We start from the raw sequence: 12,552 nt of genomic DNA on the forward strand, positions 1-12,552 counted from the left end.
AAGGTAAACAGGAAGGGTGTGCGAAAGCACAGGATGGCTGGCCCCCAACCCCCCCATTGCACTTCCTGGCTGAAGGGCCAAGAAACGGAGATCAGCACCTTCGGTACGGACTGTAAAGTCTAATGCCGTATCCTTTACCCTTTTTTTTTCCTTTTTTTACTGAGATTGTTCGGGACTGATTTTAGTATGACACTTCCGGAATTGTGTCTGTCTGTTTAACTTCAAGTTTGGAGCCTTACAGGGGGAAAAGAGGGGGCAGGGCAGGTATTGTTAGCGTTAGCTCAAATGGTGTTATGTTGCAAGCTAAGCGCTTTGTCTTAAACAACTGTTATTAAGTGTTAGTTATTTCTACAAGTTATTAACTGCCAGTTATAATTCAAAGATACGAAAAATATTTGATATTAAAAAAAAATCCCAACTGCTATGCCTAAGAAAGAAAAATATCGCCTATTTTGGAATCAAAGGAGAAACCCTTGAGCATCCTCAGAACCAAATAATATCTTGGAAGCGGATTGAACCAGTTGATAGAGTTTAAGAATCTCAGTTTGGAACTAGGATTCTAAGTTGAGTAGGTGTCTGAATGGGGAAGAAGAGTGGCTAGACTAGACATATGCCTCCTTAACTCAAAAGGTAATATGTTACAGACTATGCGCATTGGCTTTAAAAAATGTTATTAACTTGCAGTTAATTTGAAAAGAAGGTTCTCTGGGCTTCAAAGAAACGAAAAAATTGTTTATAGAAAAAATTAAAATGTTTCCTAACTACTATGTATAAAAAAGTGAAATATTTTGGAATCAAAGGAGAAACCTTAATCATCCTCAGAACCAAATAATATCTGGGGAAACGAATTGAGTCGGTAGAGTTTAAGGATCTCTGTTTTGAATAAGGAATAAGCAACCTGAAGGTTAATAATCTCAGTTTGAAAACGGCACCTCATAACAGCTTTTAAGTGAACGCAGCTAATTTGCACTTTTCCTTTGATAATCAAAGAGTATATAAAACTTAGTAAAGTGCTGAATTTATGACATCTTTTATGGTGGGAACGTGCTTGGGTCATATCTGAAAAACACTTAAACTTTATCTAATCCATGGTTCAGAGTATAGATACTAAATTTTAAGAGATTGTCAATACCTGCTTGGTGTCTTTAGCGGAATTTTGGATCATATTGTGCCGTCTCTTGAAGGTTTGTGGTGATTGACAGTTCTTCGGTGATTCCTACCGATTGCTAAAATCCATAGCTGTCACAAATTGAGTCACATAAATCCTTTTATAGCCAGCCTTTGGAATGGGTTTGGTTTAACCATAATTAAGAACAGCGAAATATATCAAGTCTGTTGGGTGATCTTGCGTATAACATGAAAATTGAACAAGAAACGCTAGAGTCTGCAAAATATGTTTTGTACAGGAAAATTATAACAAGGTTTACTTTTCCCTTTTTTAGCTTTAAAATATATATGTAATTAGGAAATAATAGAAGTATGTTAATGAAAAACAAAATCAAAAATCTTATAATAGTTTTTAAAGAAAAATAAAATTCTAATTAAATAGAAAACCTGAAAGATCGGAAATAGTCTTATAATGAGTCAAACTTTGAACTTACTGAAATTATTGTAAATGAATAAATGAAACCGAAAATGAAAAAAACTACCATTAAGGTGTATATTGATCTCCGTTTTCTATACTTTTGAATGAAATGAAAAATAGCGCTAAAAAAATGTAGAACTCAAAAAGAAAAAAAAACGTTTAGCTTCTGCCTAGCACAAATCATTAGAAAAAACATCCTGAGTTCCAAACCCTTCTAATGAGAAAAAAAATAGAGCCCTATTTCTGCTGTCCACAAGAAGAGAATTATTGACAATCGTGTTTCTATGAGCTAACGTAAAAATTGTAACTAATAAGTGTTAGTGAATCAAACAGTTCGTGGTAACGAACTGTAGTAAGGAGCGACCCGGCTCAATAGTAAACGAAACTCTAAAAAACGGAATTTCGATGCTAAAAGATATATCAAAAGAATCGAATTTTTAAGCTGATTTCAAATATATAAGTTTTATCAAATTTAGTCTTTGTCATCAAAAGTTACGAGCCTGAGAAAATTTGCCTTATTTTGGAAAATAGGGGGAAACACCCCCTAAAAGTCATAGTATCGTAACAAAAATCACGCCATCGCATTCAGCGTATTAGAGAACCTTATAGAAAAAATTTCAAGGTCCAATCTACAAAAATGTGGGATTTCGTATTTTTTGCCAGAAGACTAATCACGGGTGCGTGTTTATTTGTTTGTTTGTTTTTTGTTTTTTTCCCCAGGGGTCATCATATCGACCAAGTGGTCCTAGAGTGTTGCAAGAGGGCTCATTCTAACGGAAATGAAAAGTTCTAGTGCCCTTTTTAAGTTACCGAAAAAATTGGAGGGCACCTAGGCCCCCTTCCACGCTCATTTTTTCCCAAAGTCAACGGATCAAAATTTTGAGATAGCCATTTTGTTCCGCATAGTCGAAAACCATAATAGCTATGTCTTTGGGGATGACTTACCCCCCACAGTCCCTGGGGGAGGGGCTGCAAGTTACTAACTTGGACCAATGTTTACATACAGTAATGGTTATTGGGAAGTGTACCGACGTTTTCAGGGGGATTTTTTTGTTTGGGTGTGGGGTTCAGGGGAGGGGGCTATATGGGAGGATCTTTCCTTGGAGGAATATTTCATGGGGGAAGAGAAATTCAATGAAAAGGGCGCAGGATTTTCTAGCATTACTATTAAAAAAAAATGAAAATATAAACATGAAAAAGTTTTACAATTGAAAGTAAGGAGAAGCATTAAAACTTAAAACGAACAGAGATTATTACGCATATGATGGGTTCTAAAAATACATTAGCATAAAGAGCGAGGTATTTAGAAGGAGATAAATACTTCGCTCTTTATTCTAAATTATTTTTAGTAATTTCAACTATTTATTCTACGGCCTTTCTGATTCAGGGGTCATTCTTAAAGAATTGGGACAAAACTTAAGATTTAGTGTGAAGAACGAGGTATTAACGAGGGGACAAACTCCCTCATATATATAATCAAAAATATAAGAATATAAAAGTTTGTTACGTAAGTTAATTCTTAAGTTATGTATATTTTTTACTAATAAAAACGTTCGTTAAAAATTAAAAGTTCTAGTTGCCTTTATAAGTAACCGAAAAAATTGGAGGGCAACTAGGTCTCCTTCCCCACCCCTTATTTCTCAAAATCGTCTGATCAAAACTAAGAGAAAGCCATTTAGCCAAAAAAAGAATTAATAGCAAATTTCATTTTAATAATTTATGTACGGAGAGCCAAAATCAGACATGCATTAATTCAAAAACTTTCAGAAATTAAATTAAAAAAACAAGTTTTTTGAAATGAAAGTAAGGAGCGACATTAAAATTTAAAACGAACAGAAATTACTCTTTATATTAAAGGGGCTTTTCCTCCTCGACACCCCGCTCCTTGTGCTAAAGTTTGACTCTTTCTCGCAACTCTACTTTTTAAAACAATAAAAAACTTTAGCGTAAAGAGCGGGGTGTCGAGGAGGAAAAGCCCCTTTCATATAAGGAGTAATTTCTGTTCGTTTTAAAATTTTAATGTCGCTCCTTACTTTCATTTCAAAAAACTTGTTTTTTTAATTTGATTTCTGAAAGTTTTTGAATTAATGCATGTCTGATTTTGGCTCTCCGTACATAAATTATTAAAATGAAATTTGCTATTAATTCTTTTTTTGGCTAAATGGCTTTCTCTTAGTTTTGATCAGACGATTTTGAGAAATAAGGGGTGGGGAAGGAGACCTAGTTGCCCTCCAATTTTTTCGGTTACTTATAAAGGCAACTAGAACTTTTAATTTTTAACGAACGTTTTTATTAGTAAAAAATATACATAACTTAAGAATTAACTTACGTAACAAACTTTTATATTCTTATATTTTTGATTATATATATGAGGGAGTTTGTCCCCTCGTTAATACCTCGTTCTTCACACTAAATCTTAAGTTTTGTCCCAATTCTTTAAGAATGACCCCTGAATCAGAAAGGCCGTAGAATAAATAGTTGAAATTACTAAAAATAATTTAGAATAAAGAGCGAAGTATTTATCTCCTTCTAAATACCTCGCTCTTTATGCTAATGTATTTTTAGAACCCATCATATGCGTAATAATCTCGTTCGTTTTAAAATTTTAATGTCGCTCCTTACTTTCATTTCAAAAAACTTGTTTTTTTTATTTAATTTCGTTAAGACTTCGAAATGTTTTCGGGGAAGTTTATTAATAAATTTATTCTCGCAAAATTATAACTAGATCCCAAAATAGCAATAAAATTTTCAAATTATTGTGATGTATTTGTTTTTATGAAATTCTATATCATTTTTGTGCCTTTCTTAAAGTTTGAAATACTGTTTTGAATATTCGTTCTTCTTCTTCAGATGTGTACGGGATTAATAGATATAATGAGGGATCCATTCATCTCTTGATTTTTTTTTTCATTCACGACTTTGTTATTAACCACAATGAGGAACCCTTTCATCCTTTAGAACAGCTATTGTGGTGACCTATATGAGGTTAGCAGACCATCTTCTTTAGGATGTAGATAATTTTTTAAGATGTTCTATTCAGATTGAGCGGGGAAATCACTAAAAATAACAGTACATGAGTTTTCTTGGATTATGCATCCAGGCTATAACATGTTAAGCCTCCTGAAGCAGATTGACTGCTACTATTACTGACAACTCATTGAAACAACAAGGCGTTTGAGGCCAGTTGACCTGCACACACTTCTTATCTTAATCTATTCAAAAATTTTTCTTTGCCCTCCTAAGAAGATCTAATTTTCTATAAATTCTTTCAAATAACCTCCTAGCACCCTATTCGGGGACGCCTTACTTTTCGTTTGTCCCTAGATGGTTGGCCAAAAAGAATAATAGTACTATAGAAACTACCAATTCTCCTCAACCTAGATCATCCCATCAATTCGCCCAATTTTCAATTCACACTATTTTAAATGAAACTTTCCAACATTTTTATACTTTATATATACTACCAACAAAACGTAGTAATTTAAAACGATTTAATATTTAATAGATAGTTCGATATCAATATCTATATAATTATTATTATCTTTACCTTTTCTTCGAATAACCTCAAAATCATACCTTTTTCTAATTTTTTAATTTCTTTGCAAATCTGCTGCCGTAGAATAAAATCGTTTTGGTGCAAAGATATCAACCACTTCACCTTTAAAATTAATAGTAATAACGATTTTATTTTCATATTTAGTTTTTACACATTTCATTATATTGATTGGGTATTTTGTTCCAATGTCTAAATCTTCTTTCCTAATAGTTTGACTATTTTTATTTTCCATTTTCATTTTGCTTAAAAGTTTCTTAATCGGAAAAAATTATCTAACCGAATGATTTCCGTCGAACTTTTAACAAGTCTTCGATAGCGCAAATGGTTGAAAGGTAAGAAGTTCTAATTTCCTATAAATTCGTTCAAATAACCTCCTACCACCCTCTTCGGGGACGCCTTACTTTTCGTTTGTCCCTAGATGGTTGGCCAAAAAGAAAAATAGTACTATAGAAACTACCAATTCTCCCCTACCTAGATCATCCCATCAATTCGCCCAATTTTCAATTCACACCATTTTAAATGAAAATTTCTAACATTTTTATGCTTTATATATACTACCGACAAAACGTAGTAATTTAAAACGATTTAATATTTAATAGATAGTTCGATATAAATATCTAGATAATTATTATCATCTTTCCCTTTTCTTCGAATAACCCTAAAAATCATACCTTTTTCTAGTTTTTTAATTTCTTTTCAAAATCTGCTGCCGTAGAATAAAATCATTTTGGTGCAAAGATATCAATCACTTCACCTTTAAAATTAATAGTAATAACGATTTTATTTTCATATTTAGTTTTTACACATTTCATTGTATTGATTGGGTATTTTGTTCCAATGTCTAAATCTTCTTTCCTAATAGTGTGACTATTTTTATTTTCCATTTTCATTTTGCTTAAAATTTTCTTAATCGGAAAAAAATTATCTAACCAAATGATTTCCGTCTAACTTTTAACAAGTCTTCGATAGCGCAAATGGTCGAAAGGTGCCAGGTTCACTTTTGGAAGCCTGCATCATTTTTAGTGATTCTATATGTCAAACGAAACACAAAAAGATTGTACAAAATCTCCTTACAGACCAGTATAGCCGAGTTGGTAAAGCGATTGACTGATTATCGGTTGCGATCCAACAGTTCGACTCTCACTGTTACTTCGTGTGGTAGTTACATCTCGGATGAACGATCAATTTTTATAAACACCCTTTTTATTGATTTTTATTTAGTTTTCAAAATAACTTTTTACTTTATTGTTCACTTCATTATAATTTCCAGCAGTTGAAATCTGTTATGATTAAAAAAAAACTAATTTCAGTAATATCTTTATTTCGCACACTACTATATTGAGGTTTCAAATCTGAAATAATTTTATTCTTTTATTTGATTTCAATTCCTAATTTTACGTTTAATTCAGGTTCAGTATTGTAGTGATATTGCTTTTTGTCTTTTTCTCTTTTACATTTCCTGACCACTGAATATAGTGATCGCATTTTGATATTTCATTATTAAGTGACAATTGATGGTATTGAATATTTCCTCTTTTTGCCAGTAATCTTTAAATTATGGTTTTTGACAAATGACCGCAGTTCATTAATTGTATAATGCGGTACTCATTTTTATATTTTGATGAAAATAGATTTCTATTGTAACCAATTATTAATCACTTCCGCAATGTCTCCCATTTATTAAGAGCTAATTTTATTAAACAAAATTGCAAATCTTAAAAATAGTCAATCCTGAGAAATTTTATTGCTTGCTATTCACTATTCTTGAGAATGTGGAAATCAGTTAGTGTTTACTAATATGTTTGATAATTTAAATTTGTGTAATAGATCGAGATTTATGGTATGCGATGTAAAAGAGGTACTGCAATCGAGTCTTTAACTCGGGCAGTTTCAAAAAGAAATTATGTGCCAGTGATTAAAGGTATTTTTGCACTTTGCGGTTGCTAGAAAAATCGTTTTTAAAAGAAGGAGGCAATGGGCAAAAACCATAGATAAAATGAAGTGGTATTTGTACTGTCAAGAGTAGTGTAGCAACCAAACTTTTAGAACCCTATTGTTTATACTTTTCAGGGATTGATTTTTTACATAGAAATTCTAAAGAATATTGTTTTACTGCATCAAAAATAAAAATCGAAAGAAGTGTTGCAAAATCAAAATAGTTATTCTTTACATCATCCAGCTTACCAAATATTTAAAAGAAGACGTGTTTATATTCATAGTGTTGATAACCAGTGGTAAGCAGATTTGGTTGATATTCAAAAATATAAATGTGAAAATAATAATTTTGTTTATATTCTTACAGTCGCTGATAGTTTTAGTAAATATACTTGACGTGTTCCTTTAAAAGATAAAACGGGTAAGGAAGTTATTAATGCTTTTATGGATTTATTTCGAAATAGAAACCCTAAAAAATTACAAACAGATAAAGGTAAAAATTTTGTTATGAAAAACATTCAATTATTTTTTAAGAGTAAAGAATTTCATTGATTCTCATCTGAAAGTGAATTGAAAGATCAAATTGTTGATTAGCTTAATCAAAGAGATGATACGGAAATATTTTACTCATAAAAATAAAAAATACTGTATAGATGTATCACCCTCTTTTATTAACAATTATAACAATTCTTACCATCGATGGATAAAAATGGAATCGATAGAAGCGAGTAAAAAAAGTAAATGAAAACAAGGTGTACACTAATTATTTCCGGATGTCTAAGTTAAAAAAAAAATATCCATAAGCAAATTTAATGTTGGTGATTTGGCTAGAATTAATAAAAGTAAGGGTGTTTTTGATAAATGTTACCTGCCAAACTATACAACTAAAGGGTTTAAAATAGCTGCAGTGAAACCGAAAACCCTCTATATCGTATGAACTCTCGGATAAAACTGGTGAACTCATTATTGGTGGTTCTTAGGAAAAAGGACTCTCGAAATTTATTCAATAAACACTTTCATTCTATAAGTGAATTCGACAAAGTTGAATAAATTGTTAGTGAATTTAGGGAAAAGTAAAAAAATGCGAAGAAATATAGTTTAAGAACGTGCCTTATATCAAGCTAGATTTCGCGGATATGCTTAAAAGGTGGTTGGTTCAATCGTTTAAGAAAAAATACAAATATAAATATGATTATTGACGAGCTACATGAAAATAACACTAATTAAGAAGAAGATTACAACGAGTTAATCAATCTTTAAGCAGTGCAGAACGTTTTCAGGCAAGCAATCAAGCTCACCCAGATCAAGCTATTTCACCCCCGAATAAGCCAAATTTCACTGACAATATCGATTTTAGGATAGATGAAGAGCTTTTGAGAGAATTCATTAAGGACTATGATCCTAAGAGATTTTATTTTCAAATGCCTAGTTTTTATCTAGAAGACTACCAATATTTAAAAGATGCTTTAGTTGAATCAGGAACACTTACAGTTCTTTCCTCATGAAAAATATTTGAAACAGGTAAAATTAAATGGTTATAAATATTGCAAATTTTGTGAAGTTCAAAAATAATCTTTAAAAATAATTCAAGAAATATTTAAAAAAAATTGCAAACCTCCCTCCCTAGGCCGTATGTAATTTTTTTTTTTTTTTTTTGGTGATCTCACATCAGCCTGGGTTCTGAGGAAACCTCGCAGGTTTTTGTTTGGAGGGAAGCTAGCTGCTTCTTACTGCTTGATCTGTGACCAGATCGTATTGACAACATGAACTGCTACGCGAGGTAACAATGAGAGTCAAACTGTTGGCTCGCGACCGATTATCAATCAATCGCCTTACCAACAAAACTATTCCTGCAAATAAGAAGATTTTATACAAATTCATCATGATTCCATTGATTGACGATTTTCATGATTTAGTTTTGATTTAATAAAATCATCAGCTAATAAATGAAGAGACTTTTAAGCGAAATGAAAATGGAGAATAAATATAATCGAATTCTTAGGAAAAAAGATTTAGATATTGGAACGGAATACGCAATTAAAACAATGAGATGTATAAAACTTAACCAACTCAATATTATGGAAACCAACTCAATATTACTTTAAAGGTGAAGCGGTTGACATCTACACCAAAACGATTTGTTTCCACATCAGCTGATTTTTAAAAGAGATTTAAAAAAAATAGATAGAGGTATGATTTTAAAGATTATTGAAAGAAAAGGGAAACATAATAAAAATTATCTAGATATTGTTATCGAACTATCCATTAAGTGTTAAATCATATTAAATTATTACATTTTATCTGTAGTATATATAAGGTATTGAATATAAGCGAAATATACATCAACTCTTATTTCAGAAGACTTATTTTGATCGTAAAGATAATGATGAGAAATTGCAAAAATGTCAGAAATTTTCATTTAAAATGATGTGAATTTGATTGAAAATGGGGTAAGTTGATATGGTCGTCTAGGCGGAGCAGAATCAGCAATTTTTATACTAATAATAACCTTTGGCAATCCGTCATTCACAGAACGTTGTCTTATTCATCCAAACCCTTTTTCATTATAGCCGTGGGAAGCAGGACGGAACCATATTTTTGCAAAATTTACTGTTTGAAATAGGGTCAGTCAAACGTAATAAAAAAATCCGGACACAATTCCTTTGGAAAATACCTAACAAGTCCTCCTCCGTCTTTCGTCTCTCCATGTTTCAGAACTATTCATCACCACTGTCTTCCATATAGCTTCCATATAGCAATGTACCAATCTTGGTTTGCAGGCTTATCTTCCTATGAAAAATACCCTGAGCCTTGGCTATTCTACTTTTAATATATTTTCTTTATTACTATCTTTACTAGCAATACTACCACGTAAGTGAAGCTACCTTCTTTTTCGATCAGGGAATCAGTCAGGACTAATTTTTTTTAGATATCAGTTGGTAATTAACATATTCTTTAAAAACCATCTGAATTGCTCGGAGCAGAAAGGATAGATTAATATTTGTGTATATAATTTTGTAACATAAAGGCTAGAACAGACAATACCAAAGGTAAATCCTGTGCCATATTTTTTTATTTAATGTATCTGAATAGAGGTCAATATGGCTAAGGAAATTTTAGATTTCTTCTCAGTTACTATTTGTTGCACCTCCTCTTTTGAGTCATATGCTTTGTCTCGTGGCAGGAAGTAGAAGATACAACACAGGGAACACATCTTCCAAGGCGGTGAACCTACAAAGATATCTTCTTCATGTCCTTTTCCATAAATTGAAAGATCTATGTACTCAAACGGCAGGTTCTTTCACTTTTTTATTGCACCGGCTACAGAACTGGGATATAATTATGAATTGGGGGTCGTATTCTTGGAGCAACAATGTAATCCCTCATAAATTTGTCCCTTCTTTAAGATGTTACTGGATAACTTGAATATCATCCTATCATGATGAGGTGCGATGTTATAATTCAGGATTACATTACATTTGAACATCCAATTTACAAATTACCCACCCATTTAATACATACTCACGAATTTTCAGTAATTATTTTGTTTTCAGTTAGTAATTGTGTTTCCACAAGCCAACAGAGAATTATTAGTAACCATTTGAACAGCAAAAAAGAAAGCATAGCTTTCAAAAGCTGTATCTGAAACAGCGTTGTTAACTTGGCATGGATTGTTAATCTGAAAGGATTTGAATGTAGAGTATAGGCTACAGTGCACATATCTATGTAGTAGGATTAAACTAGAAAATATCCGTCACCAAGTATCTCGGCGCTTACAAGAGTTCCTCCTATTTTTTTTTTTTTTTTTTTTTTTTTTTTTTTTTTTTTTTTTAGCGCTTCACTGTATATTTCTCAGTAGCTGGAGCATCTTTGAAAATGGTGCGAGCCTGAATTGCTTATGATTGCGAAAGCAGAAAGATTGGGGATGACCTGGTGAAGTGATTCGCTACTATCCAATCTCACAGATATGGCTTATGACTTGACTGAGTGCCGGATCCAAATTTTTTAATAGGGGGTTTTGATTTAATTTTAACAAATACTGAAATTTCTAGTGCTAAGTTCTAATCAGCGTTGCAACAGAAAATAGCCAGAATTTTGTAAATAGTGGGAGAGTGATCCACTTGTGGGGGGGGACTGTTTGATATTCGCCACAAAATGTTTTACCGCAAAGGGAAAACCTAATAGTTTTAGCACAGATTATCATTAAGTTTCACAATACTCTGTGGGTTTACTTTGTAACATTGCGCCATTGAGCGTCAAAACTTTTTTCTTCTCGGTAAGGAAAAATGTTCCCTTGAATTTTTTCTCTTTTATAATTTTTTAGGGCCATAAAAGTGTCCTTTGAAATTTAAGGGAGGACCTCTGTTTTTCTTCTAGTAATCGGTGGAATGGTCCTATCCAATAAATTACAAAACGTCTATTACGAACTGTTTATCGTGAAACATGGTATAAATTTTCAGAAAATTGAAGGACATCAAAGGAATTGTATTTGTATTATAAGAAGAATATAAAGTAATACTTTTTGTTATCATTGTTGTAAGTATTCTGCTACGAACTTGCAGATTACGTAAATCTTGTCATCTGAAAGCATCTTTTTATGACGCATTAATTTAACCCTTACGAATCTTTTCATTATCTTTCAAGGCTCGGGTTACGTCCAGTTGGGTATAAAACTTGAATATTTCAGAACTGTGTTAAAATTATTTAAAATTATTAAATCTTTCTAGTTACCAATTTTATCTTCAATTACTGATCAAACTTCTTTTTTGTCCAGGGTCTGTTTGGAGCCAAAAGGAGGGGGTATGGTCGTTACCAGATCCACCAATGTCTTTGCTTGAATAATTTGCAAATATGCTTTTGCACATAATTTGCATATATTGCATTATATCATTTGCGTATATATTTAGCTTAATTATAAAGCTTTAATATGACATAGCAAATGACTTTTGCTGATGCCAAAACAAATGATTTTAGTCATGCACATTTCTAGGGTTTTTATTTTTTGGAGAATGTAAAGGGTTGAGTTTTTTCTTCTGATTCTTTACATTCAGTTCTCTTGTTAGCTGTCTTGGCATAATTAACTTCACTTTCTAAGAAAATTGTCCTTGCTTAGACTCTGAACGGTAGCTAACATACTAGTACCGTTAATAGAAAAGGGCATTTATAATGACCTTTTCTTCTTTTAAATATCTTTGTCGTATCCGTCTGCGGAGCTATCAACGTTATTTGCCATCTCAACTGTCCCCTTCAACAATTTAATCGATATTTTTTGCGCACGCGTGCATATTACGAAGAGAAATTTAAGAATCGTGAAATCAGCAGATATCCCAGCCAAGAAAAAAAACTAGCAAGTAATTATTTTAGTTTTAATAGTTTAAATATTTGGTTATCTCCATTTTTCAGCAAAATTTTTAAGTTTTATTATTTCATTGTTTTCTTAATGAGCTCCTCAGTATTACAGATAATAAAAATCAAA

This window comes from Artemia franciscana, chromosome 10, assembly GCF_032884065.1.
Source record: "Artemia franciscana chromosome 10, ASM3288406v1, whole genome shotgun sequence".
NCBI lineage: Eukaryota > Metazoa > Arthropoda > Branchiopoda > Anostraca > Artemiidae > Artemia > Artemia franciscana.